The sequence below is a fragment of the Malaya genurostris genome, chromosome 3 (genome assembly GCF_030247185.1).
Source record: "Malaya genurostris strain Urasoe2022 chromosome 3, Malgen_1.1, whole genome shotgun sequence".
NCBI classification, from domain to species: domain Eukaryota; kingdom Metazoa; phylum Arthropoda; class Insecta; order Diptera; family Culicidae; genus Malaya; species Malaya genurostris.
In genome coordinates this window covers 263,795,207-263,818,567 of record NC_080572.1, presented here as the reverse complement: position 1 = coordinate 263,818,567, position 23,361 = coordinate 263,795,207, and the positions used below count along the sequence as shown (strand labels likewise).

Sequence of the window (23,361 nt, the reverse complement as noted above, 5' to 3'; positions counted from 1 at the left end):
TCGAAGAAGGTTTACAAGATTATATTACGCTTCTTTTGAAAGTGGCACCCGAATTTTTGTTAAGGGGGTAGCACCAATTCCGAATAAAAATAATTTTTTTTTTCACAAAACAAAATTATGTTTTCTATCTCATTTCGAAGAAAAAAACATGATTAATCCACCTAGCAGTGAGATGATACCTTTTTTTTTATCAATTCGCATGTGTTTTTTCCATGAATATTCTTCGGTGTTTAAGTTTTCATTACATTATTTTAATGACCGTCGTTTTAAGCGACAATTTGAGATTGTAATCACTCATTACTCTGTAATGTCGAAACTGCAAATACAATCGAATTTAAATCTAGAAGTGTGATAATCGATTAAACATGCCATGATATGTAAGTTCCACTTTAGGTTTTACGGTAATTTAAGGTACTTCCATAGCCGGTATTCAGGAACCAGCATAACCCAAACCGATTCGTATGGCCATATGACGAATAAATTACAGTTTTGAGTACAACTTTGAAGCTTAATTGGATAAAATTCATTAATTTTTGTATGTATGTATAAAACTAATTAATTTTGTATATAAGTTTAATTTTTGTTTCTGAAATTTGATTAGGCTTTTTTGATAAAACGATTGAGCTTTGAGAAACGATTTTATACTGGAACCGGAATTCTAAAATCGATATGGCCGAAGTCAGATAAATTCACCTGAATAGCTGTATAGTTTACATTTGTTTCAAAATATTTGAAAATCAGTGAAGACATCTTTGAGAAATCAAAGCATGAATTAAATTTTTAGGTGCCTTCTGAATCGAAAACTGAATACCACTAAAACTGAAAAAAGTTAATTTTTTTATCGACTATCCAAATCTGCTAACCCGATAAACCTGATTAATTTATGTGGAATAGACGTTTTTATACTAATCACCCTGTATCCCCGAAACCGGAAGTTGGATCTGACTGAAGAGCAAGATGTTTAAAAGAATCTTGAAACTTTTCATTTGCATCGTAGATGATTCTTAGATTTCATTTGAATCTTAGATCGGTTCAGCCATCTACGAGAAGAATGAGTTACACAATTTTGATTTCGTTTCATATATCATCCTGTAGTTCCGGAACCAGAGGTCGGAACCAAACATAATTTCGATATCTCCGTTAAAAATGGACGGATTTTAACAATCTATGGCTTGTTGAATAGGTATTATCGTGCGGAATCTAAGTCTGAAAACATATTCTGTTTTCAAGGTCAATTGTGACAGATACTGTCAAAAAACTGAAAATTTTGACATAAAACTTCGTATAACTCAAAAAGTAAACATCCGATCTCAAAACCATTCAATAGCGTTCTGGGTGACGGGGAGACCTTTCATTTGCGACTAGTTTGATCAAAATCGGTCCAGCCATCTTTGAGATCTCGACCTCTTAGTTGACAACACACATACAGACACACACACATACACACACACAGACATTTGCTCAGTTCGTCGAGCTGAATCGATTGGTATATGTCGTTCGGCCCTCCGGGCCTCGGAAAAATTTTCGAAAGTTTGAGCGAATTCTATACCTATTTTTAATATATATAAAAAAAGGTAAAACATTTGCAGTATTTTTGCTGAAGATATAAATAGTGTAAAAAAAATATTTTTTTAGATATATTCACTTTATTTAATCTACCTCTATTACCTAAGTATCTACTATAAAGTGCGCGTAAACACGCATAAACATGCTTATGCTTGCTTGCGCAACTTAAGCAAATTGTTGGGATTTTTATTTTGTTCACATTTTGACAATAAACAATATTATAAGAAATCTAAGTGGAACTCGATGCAATTTTTTTGGGCCTTTTCAAAGTGGGTTTTAAATATTGAAAATCCGAAAAATGATTAAAAAAATGGAAAAATATTTTCCAATCAAAATATGAAAAAGTATTGGAAAGAACAAACCTTTACGAAGAGATTTCATTTTTAAACTTGTAAATAAATTGAGTTATCGCGAAGCAACACGTTTTTTTAAGATGATATATTGATCGTGCGACGCTCACTTAGAGATGTGCGAAGCAGCTCCGAACCGATCAGCTCACTAAAGGGAATCGATTAAATGTATCAGCTCATCAGCTCTGAAGGTTTGTTTTGAGCGCCGTTTTTCTTTCATATGCACAATCGAACTCATTGATGCACAAAGAACAATGCTATGCGAACTAACTTGTTTGCGAATTATTATTATGTCATATTTGAGAATATCTGCGAAAGTGGCATCCCTGAATGTACCTTAGCCTACTGAGTGAGAGGTAAGATTTCTTATTGACAACGGCTCATTCAATCTGTTAAAGAAGGATAAATACACATTTAGAAAAACGAACAAAAGCTCATGCACACATTTCTTCTCATTTATAACTCTCTCTTCAAGAGCCGAAAATCCGTTCAGCTTGTAGCTTGTTTCCACCTTACCAGCAGGGATGCGAGGTCATTTTTTTTTTAATCTGTGATCAAACAAAAAACCTGTCTGTGCAAAATCTGTGCACGTTTCCATAATAACTAATCGGAATCATTTTGGTAAGCAATAGAAAAGGTCTCACTATTTCCTAACGCTCTGTAATTTTTGGTGCTAAACTGTGATCAATTTAAAAAATCTGTGATCGATTTCAGAATCTGTGTAAATCCGTAACCATTTTCAGAAATCTGTGAAAATCTGTGCCATTTTTTAAATCTGAGCAAAAGGTTGAAAATCTGGGGAACACAGATTAATCTGTGAACCTGGCATCCCTGCTGACGTCGAGATTAAAGCCAAACACATAGAATTAAAACAAAGACTTTGCCTCTACAATCAATAATGAAATATTTATTTAATTAATCATTATTATTGTTATTGATTATTATGTTAGACTTTTACCCAAACCCCTGAATAATCAAAATCTGTGTTCGGCCAGTTCAGTCGCCTATTCGTTTCCTTCGGGACATCAGAAAAGACATTGCGCTTCGGTACAATATAAAAAAGTGTTTCGCAAATAGCGTTAACTTTACTTGCCTTTTTTCACTCACCTCCCGGTAGCTCCGAAACCGGAAATATTCATATACATATGAAATTGAAAAACAATATCTGTGGGGTAATAGTTAGTTTTGAGTCAAAGTTTGTGTAAATTGTTACAGCCAGCTCGAAGACCCACAGCCATTTTGCGACCTCGACGAACTTATACAAACCGGAATATGATACTCGGCTCTCCGGACTCGATTCAAAAATCGGTTTTCACGGTGATTGCATAGCCTTGGGCCTTTACCAGAAAGGTAAAAATCAGTTTGGACAAAAAAAGTTTCGTTAGAAAAACTTTTCGCTTAAAAGTACCTATTTTACGATATATGAAGGGTTGGCAGGGAACATAATTACCTGTCTTGGGACAAAATTTTACCAAAAAAAAACTTTGAATTTCTTAAACCGATTTTCCAGTGTAGGACTCGATTAAACATTTTTTCAATATCTTTATTCTAAAACAATGCTATTTTTTGAAAATCACTAGTACAACCCTTTTTCTAGGATTTGTCATATTTGGACTATAGGATAACGAGGAGGAGTGTTTCGAAAATAAGCTATCCACATTGATCCTTTATTGTAAGAGGTTAATCTTGAACATAATGAAAACCGGATGAAATTTAAGTTATTTCTTCACGAATTTTCCAACTTTTGATCGAACGCTCTTCATCAAGTTCCGGACAAGTGTTGCATCGCATTTTTTTGGACGCTTGATCCCAAATTTTTTTGAACTCCTGCATGTTCCCAGCTTTCTTGAAGACCCTCTTCACGATTGCCCAGTAAAGTTCGAAAGGGTCGAAGCTGAGGGCAATTTGGTGGATTGATATTTTTCTCAACGAAATTTATACCCTTTTCCGCAAGCCAATTGAGAGTGGTTTTGGCATAGTGAACCGACGCTAAATCCGGCCAAAACAGTAGAGGTGTACTATGCTTCTTATATAAAGGCAGCAATCTCTTCTGGATCTCTCTAGTTCCGGTAGTGTAAAAAATGGTTGACTTCAAACCACAGGAACATATTGCTTGCCATACCAGTACCTTTCGACCGAATTTCTCCACTTGAATCGACCTGTCCGCGTCGCTCACATCCTCCCCAACGACGACAGTAAAGAATTGTGGACCTGAAAGGGATTTTGAGTCCTCCTTTTCATAAGTCTCATCGTCCATCAAAACGCATGCATCCGGACACTGCAAAAGACGCGAATGTAATTTCCGTGACCTTTGCACGACGAAGATTGAAGAACTTATGTCACTGGACTGCTGCCAACCAGGCTCTACCAATCATCATATATTGAGTGTCTGAGAGCCGATCTGTCATAACTTAAATTCCCAAATCGCGTATTGACATTGATTTGTTCTTCATGATTAGAGATACCACTTTCTGGTCCAGTTTCGGGTTGGAAGCACTGGGTTTTCTACCTCTTCCTGGTAGCTCATCCAAAGAATAGTGTTCCCCAAACTTATTAATGATGGTTTTAACAATGGCATGATGAATTCCAAACCATTTCGCAGTATCTCGCAGTCGTCGAACCATTTTCGTGTGGTTATGCTTCTTAGTACCGAATCAAAGATATTGTATCCGATTGTATCACAATTCGTTGATTGAAAGCCGAGTAATCGGTAAAATTATATGACTACTCTACAAATGATATGACTATGGGTACAAAAACTGTAATCATTTTTATTAAAATCTTATTTTAACCCACCTAATGGTGTAATAACACCTTTCTTATATCTCTTGTATTTTCATACATATTACTAAAATAGTATTCAAAAACTTTTCGTTGAATTTTGATAAGCATCAAATTGAATTTTATTGAAATTGAAAAGCAGACTATGAAACACTGAGTCTTTTCATTGGCGTCGCGAAAATCGAATGTACTTATTTCGCTTAGTGGTCAGATTAAAGGGGAATAACACAATGAAACTGTTCAGTGGAATCTTGTCAACTCCACTGGGAAATCGATATCAAGAGAAAGCCTTCGCCGTCAGCGGCCGTTAATAAAGACATAAATATGAACTCCACTCAGTTTTTGGCATATTTTCGGGGTAGCTTAATTGGCAGAACCGTTCCACGAATTAGAAAATGCTTGCTCTTTTGAACGTATCTTCATTTTTTAGAATTTCCATGCTATTGCAATTTGGTTTTTGGTTTTTATCGTTGAGTGTTGTTCAAAATTGGTATTTTTGATCGGGTATTGAGTGATCGTTTTCGGATTTGTTTATAAGCATAAGCCGCACGCTCACAGGTAAACTGAACAAATTCTTGATTCTGCTAAGAAATTTCAAAAAGATTGTAAAAGAAGTCCGAAAGTACTTCCCAAGATTTGATAGAAATTGAGCAAAATGCATCATAATTTCGGGAAACTACTGTATTTGCATGGTATGATGGGAGTAACTGCCGGCGTTTTGCTGATATGATAGTGTGCTTTGTAATACAATTTTAGACTTTATGCCTTAAAATATGAAACGATTTCAAATACGAAATAAATTTGTGTGGTGGTCGTACCTTTTACTTTCGATTCCACCAGTTTTCGGATTTAACTAATATTTGAAATTCCACACCTTTGAAAAACAAAATAGTGAATAGAACACTTCTTCTGGAGATCAGTTTAAATTATTTTCATCGAATCATTTCTAGTATTGCGTTGTTGATAATCAACGCTTGAAATACTGCGCTTTCTTAACAGTTTTTCGTTTATTACTGTATGTATGTATGTATGTATCTATGTATGTATGTATGTATGTATGTATGTGTGAAGCCATCATCAGTTCAAGGCATTACTAATGTATGCGGGTAGACTTACAGTAGATCCGAATTTGATTATCAGATAGCTTTCATATAATTGCTGTTAAGAAGGCCAAAATGGGGTTTGAGGACCCGGCGCCTTCCAGCAAGAACATCCGGCCATATAATAAAAAAATTCGCTGTACCAGCTTAAACCCGCTTGGTTTGTTTGTTTGAATGGTGCGTCTTACTCATTTCAGACCTTCAGGGAGAAACACAAAGCTTCCCCCACGTGACTCAGGTTGGCAATCCACTCCATCATCCAGTCATTCTTTTTTAAGATACCCTGATGCACTCCCTGCCCCTCCCCGTTGTCGATATACTTGAGCATAATACAATATAAGATAATTAAATATAATATATTATAATATAATATGATATAATATAAAATAATATAAAAAATATAATATAATAAAATACAATATAATATATCCCATCCAAGCTAGTACAAACTTTTTTAAAAAGTTGTGTAAAGCATACAAGTAGAAATCCATTAAAAATAATATAATTCAATTCAATATATAACAAATAATGCAACAAACAACATGTTGCAATATACTATGATAAAGCACTTTAGGATGGGCTTCACACTACAATCCATTTCGCACCCTCTCATTCTGCTACTAACGCGGAAGGCTATAGCACTCAGTCGACGCCATCCTTATATATATATATATATATATATATATATATATATATATATATATATATATATATATATATATATATATATATATATATATATATATATATATATATATATATATATATATATATATATATATATGAAAAATCGTAAGTAGCCGTACTTATTCCGTTCATGATCTTTGATGATTTCAATTCTCTATCAGGCGGTGAAGATATTAATTCCCCACCGTGACGGCGTCGGCTAGGCCAAAACGTAGATCTACTAAGGAATGGGAAGAAATGTTAGTCCAACACTTGTTGTTACTAAAGGCCTTATATAAAACTGCGCACTCCACAAGTGTCACAGGTGATTTGTTAGTATAGGTTTCAGTAATGGTAGTATTCGCAACGACTTAGAATGGACTTCCAACAATGTCCGATACTGAAGTCCCAACCGGAAAATCTTGATTCACAGTACTAATTCATGGAAACTGATAGAAAATGTTGAACGCTATCTCGGAACGAATGAAAACTTTACTGCTACAGTATAAACGAGTGATTAGAATTTACACAAAATAGGTGATTCATTATATATGATTCGACATATTAAAATCATCCGAAATCTCTACTTAACATATAAAGTACGTGTATTTATTATTCTAGAGAATAAATCAAATCATTCTAAGTCACCAAACAAAGATCTACAAACATCACGCGAGTCTTGATTGTTTATAATTTCCACTATATTATTACTAGTAACCACGAAAATGGTTAATTGGTTACATTGGTTGATCTAGGCAGCCGGCTACCGAGAAAAAAATATTAATTTATTTAATTTGATTCTGGAGTGTGATACGTAACCTGTCCTATCGGTTATCAGGAGTTAGGTTTCTTACTATTTATTTTATATAACGATCTATGTTAAATAAGAGAAAATATTTTGAATACAACTCTTTGTTGAATGAAGAGAGTAACCAGATTTGAAACGTTGGAAAAATCTGTTAATTGATCGAAAAAAAAAACTCTTGCAATTATCGGCTTTTCGTACATGAAAGCAGGAACCCAGTGGATCTATTCTTATTGTTTTTTCACAGGATTCTACACGGCATCTAGGAAGGTGCAGCCCCTATCATTGTAAAAATCCCCAGTAGGCCATATAAACACTCAACCAGCAACAAAACAACCTGTTTAGTAGAAAAATGTTCGGGCTCGATCGACGTCACCCCGTGGATACGTACTCCAGTTGATGATAAAATTACAACACATTTTAAGTTTGCAATGAGATTTGAACTGCTAAAAAACGATAGCATTACTGACGAATCACTGCTTTAAAAAAAATGGTGACAAGCGACGCGAACGAAGTGAGCTCACCACCACCAGTAGAGCCCAAGGCATCCAGATTAAATCATAAATGGCAATGAGTAAATCAATTTGTACACTTTTTACGGGAGCCACTCAAATAGAATAAACCTCTGCCAATAGTACTGATCCTAACACTTGGTTCACTAGATTGGCCGGAAAATCGAATGCGTTTGAGTCACTCTACGATGTTTGATGGAAAAATTGCTATCCAATCCCAATCAAACAAAAAAAAATCCTATTCAAAATGCCTTCTCGAGTCTCGCGTTCGAAGTCTTTTTACATTCCATCGTTACATTCTCACTGTCCAATTCATTCTTCATCAAATAATACCTTTTCGGGGATACAATTCTGCCACAATCGAAAGTCAGTGAAGCCAGTACCCGCCAAGTACGCGCCCAGAATGCAGTTATATCCGATAGTCGGAACACCTTCGTCCTTCTTTGCCACAACCCACGACCATCGTGCATTATTGGTTACTCTCAAATAGCATTATTGCTTCCCTGGCGGCAAAGGGCACGATTCCAGGTCTATCAGAAAGAATTGCTTTCGCTGCTCGTTTGTGCGAGAAGTCGGTAGGTAAATAGCTTACGGCCCCAAACACACCGACTGACTGTGCGGGATTAACAAGGCGGAAAAGTGGGAGTGGGTGATTCCGAGTGCACGTACGGTACGGTGCTTTTACCGTGAGTGGATGCGAGGGTGTTTGCTGTATGGCGTTAGCTCAAGTGGAAAATGTGTGTACGCGAACAGTAATAAAATCGGCAAAAAGATTACCGATCTAGGCCGGTCGGTAGTTAGTTACGAGGAAGCAGGGAGGGGTCATTTCGGTGGCAAGCACGAGCCGGATGTGCGGTTGTACCATCCTTTACACTACTTCTCCATGGAGGTGTTTTTGCACCGATAGTTACCGAATGAATTACTCTTCTCTCCCTTGCACTGAATATGCTTGACGCTGAACGGAAGTTGCTGGTTATGAAGTGAGAAATACCGTAAATGAACTTCACACTCAATTCAACGGAAAATTTGGTGGCAAGGCTGTGAATATTTTATGCGCAATCAAATATGCTCATCTACGGATCTAAGCTCACAATAGCAAACATATTGGCTTCAATCAAATTTCTCGATTGAAATGCATCTGAATCGAAAAATAAATCCGATCTGAGGCAGCTCAAAACAAAACTCCCCGCAAGGAACCATATCGCACCGCACCACATCGCTGTCGTTGGAGAAAAGGGCAATCGTAAAGTTGCAAAACTCATGGTCCAACGCCGCCCATAAACAGCTCAAGCCAAGCGTCGTGGTTCGACAAAAAGGCTGGCAAAATCTACGATATGCAAGACGGAAGTGCAACAATATAAAGAAAGTCCACTTTCTTTCAGAGCACAGGCGAGCAGGACGGGTGTCTAGGAGAATGAATGACGAAAGGAGCAACGAAAAAAAAAGACACAACAACCCAAGAAACAGTTTAGAATCGTTTGCCAAACAATCCTGACCATGCAAGTGCTGTGAATATGCCAGAAGGATGAAGCCATGAATTGAAAATAGATAAACAAGTTCTAACTATTGATGGTTTCCTTTTTCGTTAGAGAGTTTGTTTTGGTCTCGGAATTGGATTAAGAGGCGAGCGGGAGAAATGTGACCGTCGGAATGGATGTCGTGAGTTGTGTGTTTGTTCCAGGATTACTTGGAATTTGGCCGGTACCGTCGGCAACGCCTGCCAACTTGTAACCTCTTTTAATGGGAATTTACAAAGAAGCGAATGTAAATAATCGTGGCTGACATTCTTCTGAAGAGATGAAAGGATGATACTTAAATCATTCAAAGTTCTTTCGATAAAAAGGAGCATTTCTGGTCAGAACATTTGTCACAGTATTTAAAATCATAATTGCTTTGATTTTATTCCAAAATTTAGGCCACTTTGTGAGAAGATGATAAATTATATATTAATTCCTAAGGTTCTGAGGTTTGCAGTTGAAGCCAATAAATATCAGTGTTTCTGTAAAATATATGCATCATCAAATCCTGTATTCATCGCAATTTGTAAGGGAACAGTTCGGGGTCAAAATTGGTATGTTGTAAAGCGCAATTCATCATTTTTTATTCGAATAAACCACGAGTATGTGGAGAGTGCCAATTTAATTATTCCCATGCGCAAATTAGAAAAATAGGTCCTAGTGGAAATATATTTCTGTTTCTTTTGAAATGTTACAATTTTTTGTAAATGGGCTTTATTATGCCATATCATCCGTTATACAGAATTGCGTGCATCTGCAAAAAACGTTCTGAGAGACACAAGCAATATCTTGACTACACACTGTTTATTGGTTATTTATTTCTAGATGTATAAACATATATAAATCAGTATTGTAATTGTTTATAATTATCCACACCGATTGAAGCATGCCCCATTCGCCCCAGGCGCAACGTTTTCAGTGGGAAGGGGGGAGGGGGGGGGGGGTGGCTATGACGTAAATCCAATTCTTGGGACCTTTAAATTCCTCTATTTATGATTCACAACCCTCTAGTGTGTCACTTAATTCAAATTTCATTAGTGCTGGTTCAGTACATTTCTAGCTACTATTTTTTCTATTGCAAGCAGTGACGGACCGTATGTTAAAATGGGAAATTTCTTACTACTTGCATATATATTTCTCACGAAGGATTTCTCTACACCAAAAAAGCAAAATGATTAATGATAGGAAGTAGTGTATTTTTATGTTATGAAAATACCCCATGAACAAAAGTCGTGATACCGTGAATTCATTTGTCATAGCAGTGATCAATATAACTTTAGGAAAACTTCGATGCTTTTGTTATACATGATCTTTGAAATGTTTGATTTTTTACATTTCTAATATTTCCATGGCTTCTTTTAATACACTCAGAAATCTTTTTGTATATGGGAGATTGCAAGCGCATAACCTCCGATATTTGCATAACCAAAACTCGACTTTCAAGAATATGTGTGATGTTCTCAAGAGCCGCTGGAGACAGAAGATGTCAAAGTTCACCAAGAAGTGGCAAGCGATTGGAACGTGCGAAAGACGAAGTACACCTTTCGTTACTGCAAGCATCATTATGGCAGACGGGCGTATTTGAAATAGTGTCCCCTAATGCTGTTTCTCCCTCTTCTGAAGGCTCACGACGGTCGACGATATTTTGGCTGGATTTTGTATTATGCCACTACACGAATTACATGCTAGAGTGGCATAAGGCGAATAATGTGGATTTCTCCTGTGGATTCTTGAAGTTATGAAGATTGTAGAAGGAATGAAGCGAGATTAATTAAATTAATATGGGGATAGTGTTCGATTCTGTGGTTGTGCAGAACCTTATGGCTGTTAAGGCCAACACAGAAAGAAATAATAAAATTTACACGACATGTAAATCAATAGAAACATGGAATAGTCATGGGTTGAATCGAAATTTTGATTGAAAATCATCATCGATACAAAACTAAATTGGATTGAATTGAATTTTCCCTAAATAGAGCTGTATCTTTCCATCAACGCTTAGTTTTGCGACTAAATCATATTGAAACGTAGAGAATTGTAAAATAACTTTATGTTTAATTGTCTGCTTCAAATATGTGCATGAAAATAGATGTAAATTTACAAAAAAAAATATTATCTGTGAAGGCTCGCGCATTCGGATATACAAGAAAAAAAAGTACAGGGTCCGCCACGTAACTTTTTTTAAACATGCAATAAAACACAAACGGTTCCGGTTAATTGTGGAATATAATTTCATTCAAATGGCTGCCTCGGCTGGCCTTGCAGTACGCCATACGGTCGGTCCAGTTTTTTAGTACATTTTCGATTGTATGCAGCTTTATTTCAGCTATGGCTGCACGAATGTAGTCCTTCAAGACTTGATTTGTCTCTGGCTTGTCCACATAATACTTATCTTTGACAGCCCCCCTATGATAATAGTCTAACGGCGTCAAATCACAGCTTCGAGGCGCCCAAACGACATCCGAATTTCGACTGATAATTCGATCTTCGAAGACCGTGCGCAGAAGATCGATCGTAGCGTTGGCTGTGTGGCACGGAGCGCCGTCTTGTTAAAACCAAATGGTGTCTAAGTCTTCCTCTTCAAGTAACTAGAAGAACCAATCGATAATCATGGCGCGGTAGCGCTCGCCATACACCGTGGCGGCGGCTCCTGCCTCATTTTCGAAGAAAAATGGCCCAATGATGCCGCCAGACCAAAATCCGCACCAAACCGCCACTCTCTGAGGATGTATCGGCTTCTCCATGATAACGTGCGGCTTTTCCGCCCCCCCAGATGCGACAATTTTTCTTATTAACATACCCGCAGAGATGCAAATGTGCATCATCCGAGAAGATGATTTTTTGGCACACATTCTTCAACATTTCCATGATTTTCAAAGTAAAACTGCACTATTTTCACGCGTTCCTCAAGCGTATACACAACCATTTTCGTTCAGCGGAAGGATAAAACTATGTTTCTGTCAAATCAGAAGTGACATTAAGGTTACCAATATCGAAATAACCGCTAGTTAAAAAAAAGTTAGATGGCGGACCCTGTACTTAATGAACGATGCCACAACTAATTTTAGTTGTTTTTTTTTTTGACTCTCTGAAAATGTGAAAATCGAATAGAAACTCCAATTTTTAAAATGAATGAAGCTTTATGTTAGCGGCATTATTTTTTTGGGATGATTCAGCAATATTATAAATAATGTCTTTTTCATCAGCTGTATGCGAGAATTCGTCATTTCGATTAGTTGAGAAATTCTTATAATAATCGTTATAACAGGAAGAATGAATTTTAGCTGACTCATGATGTCTCTCCTTTTTTCCTTTGTCAAAGTTCTACCTTTTGGATATAATAAAGGCTGATATATATTTTTCAAGGAGAAAAAGGGAGAGAGCATCTTCGACTGTTTAAAAACAAATAAGTGTCGGAGCACGGCCAGGACACATACAGCGTTACTGAAACGATTTACATTAGAGTGTGGAGTTAATCGAAAAGTCTTCTGAAATAAATTAGTTATTCAATGGCCAAAAAGATTGCCATTTAACTAAATCTTTATTATTCAGAAAAGTTATTATAAATATAAAAAATTATTATTATATCAAAGGTTATAACACTTAAACACAGTTTTATCGGATGATTTTTTTGCTGGTATCTTTTTGTCATTACTGTTTTTGACAGATCACTCGTGAATCGTGTCTTGTGTCAGTGTAAAACTTATTCAGTTTGGTCGTTTGGTATGTAAAAAATCATGAATAGGCGCTAACAAAGTTGGAGGAAGATCTAATTTTTTATCGAAAAATTGTGTTTAGCGACGAAGCTCATTTCTGGTTGAATGGATACGTCAAAAAGCAAAATTGTCGCATCTGGAGCGAAGACCAGTCAGAAGCATTTCAAGAGCTACCAATGCATCCCAAAAAAGTCACTGTTGGGCGTGGCCGGTAGTAACATCGAGCCGTGCTTCTTCAAGGACGACGATGAGCGGAACGTTACTGTGAATGGCGAGCGCTACCGTGTGATGATTGGCAATTTTTTTCCCAAAATGGAAGAATTGGACATGCCTGACATGTGGTTTCAATAAGACGGTGCCACATCTCATACGGCACGCAAAACAATGATCAAATTGAGAGCCTCTTGCGGTGAATACTTTATCTCAAGTTTTTAGCCTGTCAATTGGCCACCTATATCATGTGAGTCAACGTCTTTGGACAATTTCTTGTGAGGCTCATGTCTACAAGGATAAACTAGCGACGATTGACGCACTGGAAGCCAATATTGAAGCTGCATAAACTTTTCGAAATCGAAAATAAAATGTGATGCCAAAAGTCTTAGAATTGCTTGAAACGTCGAGATTTAGTGTCATCTCGAAAAAAATTTTTTTTGAGATAACACTAAATCTCGACGTTTCATGCAATTTTAAGATTTTTGGCACAAAAATATATTCGATTTCGGAAATTTCATGTACTCCCCCCTATGGTGCTTTTTCAAGATCGAAAATTTTCAAACTTTAAGGGGCGGGTAGGGTCTAACACTTTTGAAAAATCATTTGTTATTTTCTTTATATTTTCTTATAGTAAATCATTTGAAGAATTTTCTGCGAAATTTTCAAGCCTATTGGAACGAAATTCTGGAAGTTATGGACCTTTATCTATGTCTATCTCATTCTACGAAGAAGCAAGAGCTCGGCCGACAGGCCCAAGATTTCTACTTCGATTGACTTCAAAACTTTCTTGAAATGTTTCGTTATCATAAATTATAAAAGAAAAAATATGATTTTTGAAAATATTGGACCCTACGGGGTCCCTGGAGTAATTAATTGTTTCCATTGATTTTATAGACATAAACCTTTAAACGCGTTTTCCTCGAAAGCAGGTTTTGAAACTCCGTGTACATCGTCATTCAAAAACTACTGCACCAATTTTTTTTCAAATTTTGCACATACTTTCTACATATAAAAAACCAGACCCCAACGTTCTCCTTTTCGTTGTTCATTACTTTGGGGAGGTTTAACAGTTACAAAATGGTGAATTTTTTTTCGTGAAAATCGTAGTTTTCACTTCGAACAACCACCAAAAATTTAAATAATTAAAAAAAGAAATCACACAAAAACGTTGGGATCTAGAAAAACTTCTACTCTAACTATCGTCCTTATTCTGAATAACGACGTATTGGTTTATCGATCGAATACGGTTCGGTCGAATCCTAGCTACCTTTGATTTTGCTAGCGTTATTGGTAATACGAATGAAATACGATCGAAAAAACGACGTTATTCAGAATAAGGGCGTATGCTGCGTTCATTTGTTCACTTCTGATTAGTCTGCGTTGAGATACAGTGGACACCACAAATCATGATGTTTAAGAAGCGTTCTTAAAATACCTCTGCACCGACTTATTTCTCAATATTTTTCCATGCAAAAAATATAAAATGTTGTTCGAATGATGCATTTTATCATGCAAAACATTTGAATTGATTTTGTTGAACGATAATTCTGGAAAAAAATCGCAAAAAAGAATGATTTTTTTAATCGTTTAGACCCTACCTACCCCCCATCCACCCCCCCTTAACCGCTGGGCAGCACCCCTTACCCATGTCCGATTTAGCTCAAATTTTGCATGAGGACATTTTTCGAGACGCTTAAACTTTTGAGCACTAGCGCTTTACGAATTTAGAGGTGATCCCAAAATATTGGCACCCTTATATAAAAGCGGTAAAAATCAACGTGTTTTGTCGGTTACCTCACTTATACCATCATATCTCTGGAACCAAAAGTCACAGCCATTTGATCTTTGAATTTGCTCAATGGCCCGACAATAGCCTTCAAACGAGCCAAAATTTGTTAAAATCGGTTCAGCCATCTCTGAGAAAATTGAGCGCGTAAAAATACAACGCTTTTTGTCGGTTACGTCACTTATACAATCATATCTCCGGAACCAAAAGTCACAGTCATTTGATCTTTGAACTTGATCAATAGCCCGACAGTAGGTAAAATAGTTTGGTAAAATCGGTTCAGCCATCTCTGAGAAAACTGAGCGCGTTCAAATATCTTCGAAAAGTGCACACACTTACACACACACAGACATTTTCCGATCTCATCGAACTGAGTCGAATGGTATATAATACTATGGGTTTCCGAGGCTCCATTCGAAACTCGGTTTTCCAGCAATTTTAATACCTTTCTATAGAGAAAGGCAAAAAGACAGATGTGATTCCTATGAAGGTCACCACCCTTGTAGTGGAAGTTTTGCAGTGAATTATCTATAAAAAGCCGTTGTATATCCTTTGTTGTAGGTTCGATTTTTTTTAGTTGGAAAATGTTCGCCTAAATTACCAGCTTTCGGCGAAATAACCGGTCCTACAATGCATTAAACATACTACAGCAAATATCAGTTTTCGATCGATATATAATACATAGTTTTTTCAAGAGAGGGACTAAGAAAAATCACTTCGATAAAAAAATGGAATATAATAGATTAACTATAACTCAAGTCAAGTCAAGTATTATCTCAAGAATTGAGCAAAATAAACGAAATGGTATTTTCTTCACGTTTCGTCTTCAACTCGTAAGTGCATTACAGTTTATGTTGAACTAGTATACTATCTAGATGAAACGAGAAGAAAATTAAAATCGATTATACGTCCTAAGCACCAAATAAGGCTAATTCTTTTAAGGCCAAACGTGAACCGGCCAGAAACAGCTGGAAAACCTGTTTTAATCCACCTAGTGGTGCAATGCCGCCTTTCTCATATTACTCATTTTCTCCTTTATATTACGGAACAAAATTCATCAAAATTCCACAATTTAAAAATGCTTAGAAAAGAGTTTTGAAGAGTTCTATTGCATTAAGAACCGTCAAAGTGTGTTATCACATCCAGAGTAGTTCAGTTGGCAGCACGAAATCCGGGGTTTTTTCTTGCGTGCAAGTTCCGTCTTTAGAGTAGATTTTCACACATTTTCATTTCTGTTATTTTCTTCATCAGTTTTCTATCTATATTTGTTTTGTTGGATGGTCATAAAATTTTACAAATTTTTTTCTGAATAATGCCGTCTTTTGATATATAGATTAAAATATTTACTTAACACGGGAACTTAAAATTTCTTCTAAGCAAACCTGGAGTCAATAATTTTATGTGATTCGTTCAAGTGTATGTAAAAACTACAAGGATCAGCCCCATGGGGTTGTTCGAGCCATTGATGTGGAACAAGACAACCAAAATTTCTAATGATCGACATTTTCAATTAATCGTCGTTTGCGGATTCAAAACCGCAAATGCACGAGAGTCTGCTTAGATTGATCTTTATTAGGAACCAACACCGAACACACGACCCCAGAATATAGACTCTATTTGTCGTGATTTGTATTTGTTTTCCAGCCGACGAAATGACATCAATAGCTTTCGATACGGATATCGATATTTAAGCTCCTCTTCGCCAAGCTTGTGTTCAAGTTTTGTATGCAAGCAGTTATTTTTTATAGCGTTTCTGTACCATCACTACCATTCTGCGATTTCGGTTGAAGCGATAAACTATTTCTCATTATCAATCGAGTTCATCTTATATAAATTAGAAATTAATCTTATGCACTCAAAATTTACCCTGGGGTACTTGTTAATTTCTCAGACGAAACGACAAAACATGGGATTTCATCCAATCTTGCATGACACAAGATCAGAGCATATCAATTAAAGCTTCAAATCGTTTTATGGCACTTTTTGTCTTGCTGTCTAGCAACAACCTACCTCTAGTATGGTACGCGTAGGACTGAAACGTTAGCTATAATTTCGCTTCTATTTATAGATTCGCGTGCTTCCAACAACTTCGTTTTTGCATCGATTGACCAATCAGAGCGATTTGATATATCGCTTACTCCTTCAAAACCGTCGACTATGGCAGGGAAATTCGGTATACCGGAGATTTTTTTCAGACAAATAGGACACTGCTAGCTATTAATCAACATTTAAATGATACACGCTATGAACATTCAAATCAATACGTAGAAATATTACAAATCAAATGGTGACATAATATTAATAATTGATACAAAATTGACTGAGCTGTAATTGTTCAAAACCTGACCACATTTCTACGTGTATTTTTCTTAAGTTTCTAATTTGCACCCCTATATAGAAAACAAAAATGTGTTCCAAATTAAAAAAAAACTAGATAACGAAATCTTCAAACAAACAAAAATTATGACAACTCCACAAACATCATTTCTTTATTATTCTAAGAAGATTTTGACTTTTTCCATTTCGGTACGTTACAATCTCCAACAGCCTAGTATCATCAGGCTTTCAAAGCCCATTCTCAGCGCAGGTAATGTACATTCCCGGTGATTATTTTGATGTGCATTCTACAGTCGTAAATATTACCGAATGGGCCAGCAAGCGAATAGCGTTCATTTATGTGTTTCATACAATATATTCAAATCAGCGTCTTTCACCGACCCCACCAAGAAATCAAATGGTCGCTGTTCACTAGTAAAAGTCTCAATCCGTTTCCCCTGCTTCCAAGGTCAACAAGTTCTGCCTTCTAACATCCCTGGGAAACGCGCGCCGTCGGTAAGACAGTGAATGAATCCAATCGCATATATTGAGACAAACGCGTCCTTCGCTAGCCGGTCGCCTTCTACAGCCCATAGAAAGGTGAAAAGATACATAAACATTTAATATCTTTTACAACCTTCGATATTAGTACATAAGGGCTTATAAAATTTATTTTAATGAGCTTTTTTATTTATATCCGGTTTTTTTTTCTTTCTTTGAGATAGCTCCTATTCTTTTGTGATGGTGACAATGGCGGATTCGGAGGCTGTGTGCTAGCCAAGAAATAAGGCACCTCTCCGCCCATAAAAAAAAGAAAAGCGATAAAAATCGTGCAACTAAACTCCATATAGCCCCATGTAGGTAACTGTGTTTATGTTCGGGTACACATACTTGAAGACGGACTATTTTCAGCAAACGGGCATTAAGGAGAATGTGCGACAATCAAGACGACCTTCCGTTTCAGTTGGGCTGACGGGAGCTTTCGGAGTGCGTTGAAAAATAAATGCAGCACGTTACCACCTTTCGACACCCGATGGTCCTCACTTGGCCACTGCTGGCCGAGTGCCGAGCTGCCAAAACAGGCCAACTATAAATAAAGATTCAATAATATAGACATTTGTTGATGCTTTTTGCCTTTCGAAACTACAATCGGCCTCTACTGCAAGTGGAGAGTAGAGTTGTAATCGTTCCTCGGAAAGTTTTTCCCAAATATATCACGGACTATTCGGAACAGGCGCACACAGACACACATCAATGCTGTCAGTTTTATGACCGTTTTCATTATCTTCAGACAGTCGAAAGAGTCATAAAATCGAGCGGATGTAATCAATGCTCAACTGTTTGGAAACGGATAATTGTTTGGATGCCATTCCGGATTTATCTTAGTAAATAAGCGTTGAGAAAAAAATGTAATATAACGAATCCATCAAATTAATAGCTCGTTTAACGAAGTCTGACGCGTCTCCATAATTTTAAAGGTGTAGGATTATTGTTTATTTTAAAATTGTAATCAGATTTGAGTTCTTACACCAACACCAAACTTTTGATCTTCGAAACTCTAGCAACGCAAATAATGATCTGCGGTTCAAGTGTCTTTTCCGATTTTCGTCTAGCACTTCTTATTAATTTGCCATTCATCTTCGCCCAACAGAAAACAACTACCGTCAAGTGAGATACGGTGAGAAAATCTGATTTATTGTAATTTATTTCGCATAAATCGGTGACTTCGTAAGAGAACGAACACTGAGAAAAAAAAAACAATCATAAATTTATTTCGCGTTCGTGTTATTTTGCAACCACTCCTTCGCCGAGAGACTCGAGCGAATGCCGGAAGGAATCGGCACAAAAACAAGTCTAACTCACCAAGAAGAAGCTCAAGTTTCCCATCGGGAAGGAAGTATGTGCCACTGACTGAGCGTCCGGCGGCAGCTAGAAAAAAAACAATAGTCTGGAAACCGGCAGCAGTCGGGTGAATGTCGCTCGGTGGCATTTATTTGTTACGCGAGAAACAAGGTCCGGATTTTTTGTTTGTGCTGTATACCATTACTCCGGGCGGCCGACATGCAACAGCGAGGATCCACAAACCGAACACAAACGGCATGGAGTCTCCATTTCCGCTCCGTTCGAATGTGCGGTACTCGTTCTTGCAAGCAAATAGAACACAATTCAAGTGAAATCCTTGAAAAAAATTCGGAAACAAGCGACAAAAATTGACAAAAGTGACAAAATTGGACAAAATTCGACAAAATTTGACACAAAATTGACACAAAATTGACATAAAATTGACACAAAATTGACACAAAATTGACACAAAATTGACACAAAATTGACACAAAATTGACACAAAATTGACACAAAATTGACACAAAATTGACACAAAATTGACAAAAATTGACACAAAATTGACACAAAATTGACACAAAATTGACACAAAATTGACACAAAATTGACACAAAATTGACACAAAATTGACACAAAATTGACACAAAATTGACACAAAATTGACACAAAATTGACACAAAATTGACACAAAATTGACACAAAATTGACACAAAATTGACACAAAATTGACACAAAATTGACACAAAATTGACACAAAATTGACACAAAATTGACACAAAATTGACACAAAATTGACACAAAATTGACACAAAATTGACAAAAAATTGACACAAAATTGACACAAAATTGACAAAATTGACAAAATTGACAAAATAACAAAATTAACAAAATTGACAAAATTGACAAAATTGACAAAATTGACAAAATTGACAATATTGACAATATTGACAAAATTGACAAAATTGACAGAAAAGTGTCAAAATCACAAAACGTGACAAAAAAGACAAAAAAATGACAAAAAGTGACAAAAAAGTGACAAAAAATGACATAAAAGTAACATCAATTGACACAAAATTGACACAAAATTGACACAAAATTGACACAAAATTGACACAAAATTGACAAAAATTGACACAAAATTGACACAAAATTGACACAAAATTGACACAAAATTGACACAAAATTGACACAAAATTGACACAAAATTGACACAAAATTGACACAAAATTGACACAAAATTGACACAAAATTGACACAAAATTGACACAAAATTGACACAAAATTGACACAAAATTGACACAAAATTGACACAAAATTGACACAAAATTGACACAAAATTGACACAAAATTGACACAAAATTGACACAAAATTGACACAAAATTGACACAAAATTGACACAAAATTGACACAAAATTGACACAAAATTGACACAAAATTGACACAAAATTGACACAAAATTGACACAAAATTGACACAAAATTGACACAAAATTGACACAAAATTGACAAAAAATTGACACAAAATTGACACAAAATTGACAAAATTGACAAAATAACAAAATTAACAAAATTGACAAAATTGACAAAATTGACAAAATTGACAATATTGACAATATTGACAAAATTGACAAAATTGACAGAAAAGTGTCAAAATCACAAAACGTGACAAAAAAGACAAAAAAATGACAAAAAGTGACAAAAAAGTGACAAAAAATGACATAAAAGTAACAAAAAAAAATTACAAAAAAGTGACAGAAAAGTGACAGAAAAGTGACAAAAAAGTTACAAAAAAGTGATAAACAAGTGACAAAAGAGTTACAAAAAAAGTTATAAAAAAGTTCCTAAAACGTTACAAAAAAGTTACTAAAAAGTTACAAAAAAGTGACAATAGGTGATTAAAAAGTGATAATAAAGTAACAAAAAAGTGTCAAAGATGTGATAAAAAAGTGACAAACAAGTGATAAAAAAGTGACAGAAGAGTAATAAAAAGTTTCAAAAGAGTGACAAAAGGTGATAAAAAACTACAAGGATCAGCCCCATGGGGTTGTTCGAGCCATTGATGTGGGACAAGAGAACCAAAATGTCAAATGATCTACAATCAAACAGTTCATTCAATCGTTACACTATTGAATCCGCAATTACACTAGAGTCTGCTTAGATTGATCTTTATTAGGAACCAACACCGAACATTGTTTTATAGCCGACGAAATTACACCAATACATACTTGCGATTTCGATATTTGAGCTTCTCTTCGCCAATCATGTGTTTAAGTTTTGTATGCAAGCAGTTTTTTATAGCGTTATGTTTCTCTACCATTCTGCGATTTCGGTTGAAGCGATAAACTTTTTCTTATTATCAATCGAATCCATCTTATATAAATTGGAAATTAATCTTATGCACTGAAAATTTACCCTGGGGTAGTTGTCAATTTCTTAGGCGAAACGACATAACATGGAATTTCATCCGAACTTGCATGACACAAGATCAGAGCATACCGATTAAAGCTTCAAATCGTTTTATGACACTTTTTGTCTTGCTGTCTAGCAACAACCTACCTCTAGCATACTACGCGTAAGACTGAAACGTTAGCTATAATTTTGCTGCTATTTATAGATTCGCGTGCTTCGCTTTTGGATCGATTGACCAATCAGAGCGATACTTTCACTTTGATATATCGCTTACTCCTTCAAAACCGTCGTCCTATGGCAGGGAAATCCGATATGCCGGAGATGTTTAGCAGACAAAATAGGACACTGCTCGCTACTAATCAAAATTTCAATCATTTATAATTGAAAATACGTGGCTTGATACATTCAAATCGAATCTTAGAAATATTTCCAATCAAATAATGAAATAATATTAATAATTGATACAAAATATACTGAGCTGCAAGTGTTTAAAACCTGACCATATTTCTACGTGTATTTTTCTTTGAGTTTCTGATTTACACCCCTATATAGAAAATAAAGATGTGTTCCACATCAAAAGTGTTAATGAAGAGACAAACAAGTGACAGAAAGTGATAAAAAGTAACAAAACAGTGACAAACAAATGATAAAAAAGTACAAAAAAGTAACAAAAAATTGACAAAAATTTTGTGTAGTTTAACATCAACAGTTCGAACAACCCCATAAGGCTGTTCCTTGTAATTTTCATCCAAATTTTCTTCATCTTCAATTCAGTTTTAATAGCTTTGGCATGGCATTACTTGACACTAGATAGACTCCATCAGTTCGGCACTATTCCAAAACGTTTCGAGCATAGTGACAGGATGCTAGATCAGGCCAAACAGAGCTTATTCTTTGTGCTTCCTAATGAATAGAAAGAGACGCTTCTCAATGCATTGTTCTATGTTCCGGATGTAATAATGGGAACGCTCACTTCACCACATTCGTATATCAGCTGACAAATCAGGCAAAATGCAAATTTTGATATTTTCTTTTTTCAAACAACATCCGGAACATGGAACTTAGACTTGGCAATCAAATATCCTAGCTCAGGAAGTTTTTTTCGATTACAGAGTTTCATGTTTCGACGACATAACTAGAACTACTGTATGAACAACTTTGAAAATCGACAAATGTTAAAAATACACAATGCATTTCTTCAGAATTTTATTCACTCGATTCAAAAGTTACAAAATATATCGTAAATGAAGATGTATAATATTCAAAGTTAGGTCGGGATAATTTGAAACTTTAAAATTTTTGAATTTTTTATTTATTAGGATTTTTCATGTTGGCCTGGAACCGATGTCTGAAACGATGATCATAACGGGGTGACCACATCACAACGCCACAAGATTACACGTTTTGTCTTGTTTGCTTACAACAGTGTAATTTTATTACTCTGTATCACTGTATCACCAAGAGTACGAGTTCCATTCGGCGATAGAATGCGGAAGTTTGATCTTTTGACGAAATGTACCAAGAACACAAATGTTTAACAACGCTTTCAATAATCACTACATCAGAAACAAAGATGAAATTATTGAAATGGTGATTGGTGAACCAATTGCCTCTCAGCCGTTGTTACACGTTTCGAAAAATGCTCGCATTGTTTCAGTACTAAAATTATCTGGCTCTCGAATTGCATCACATGCAATTAACGCCGCTTGTCGATCGCAAAATTTCACGAAGTAGCACACAGAAAAAAAATAACGAAAGAAATATGCTACATGAAAAATGAAA

The 23,361-nt window shown here is 35.9% G+C and overlaps 1 protein-coding gene across 17 annotated transcripts in view; it reads right to left on the bottom strand.

Annotated features, from left to right (window-relative positions):
- LOC131436556 (calmodulin-binding transcription activator 1) overlaps positions 1–23,361 on the bottom strand; it is a 477,355-nt gene that overhangs the window by 92,535 nt on the left and 361,459 nt on the right. The gene's annotated exons all lie outside the window — the stretch shown is intronic.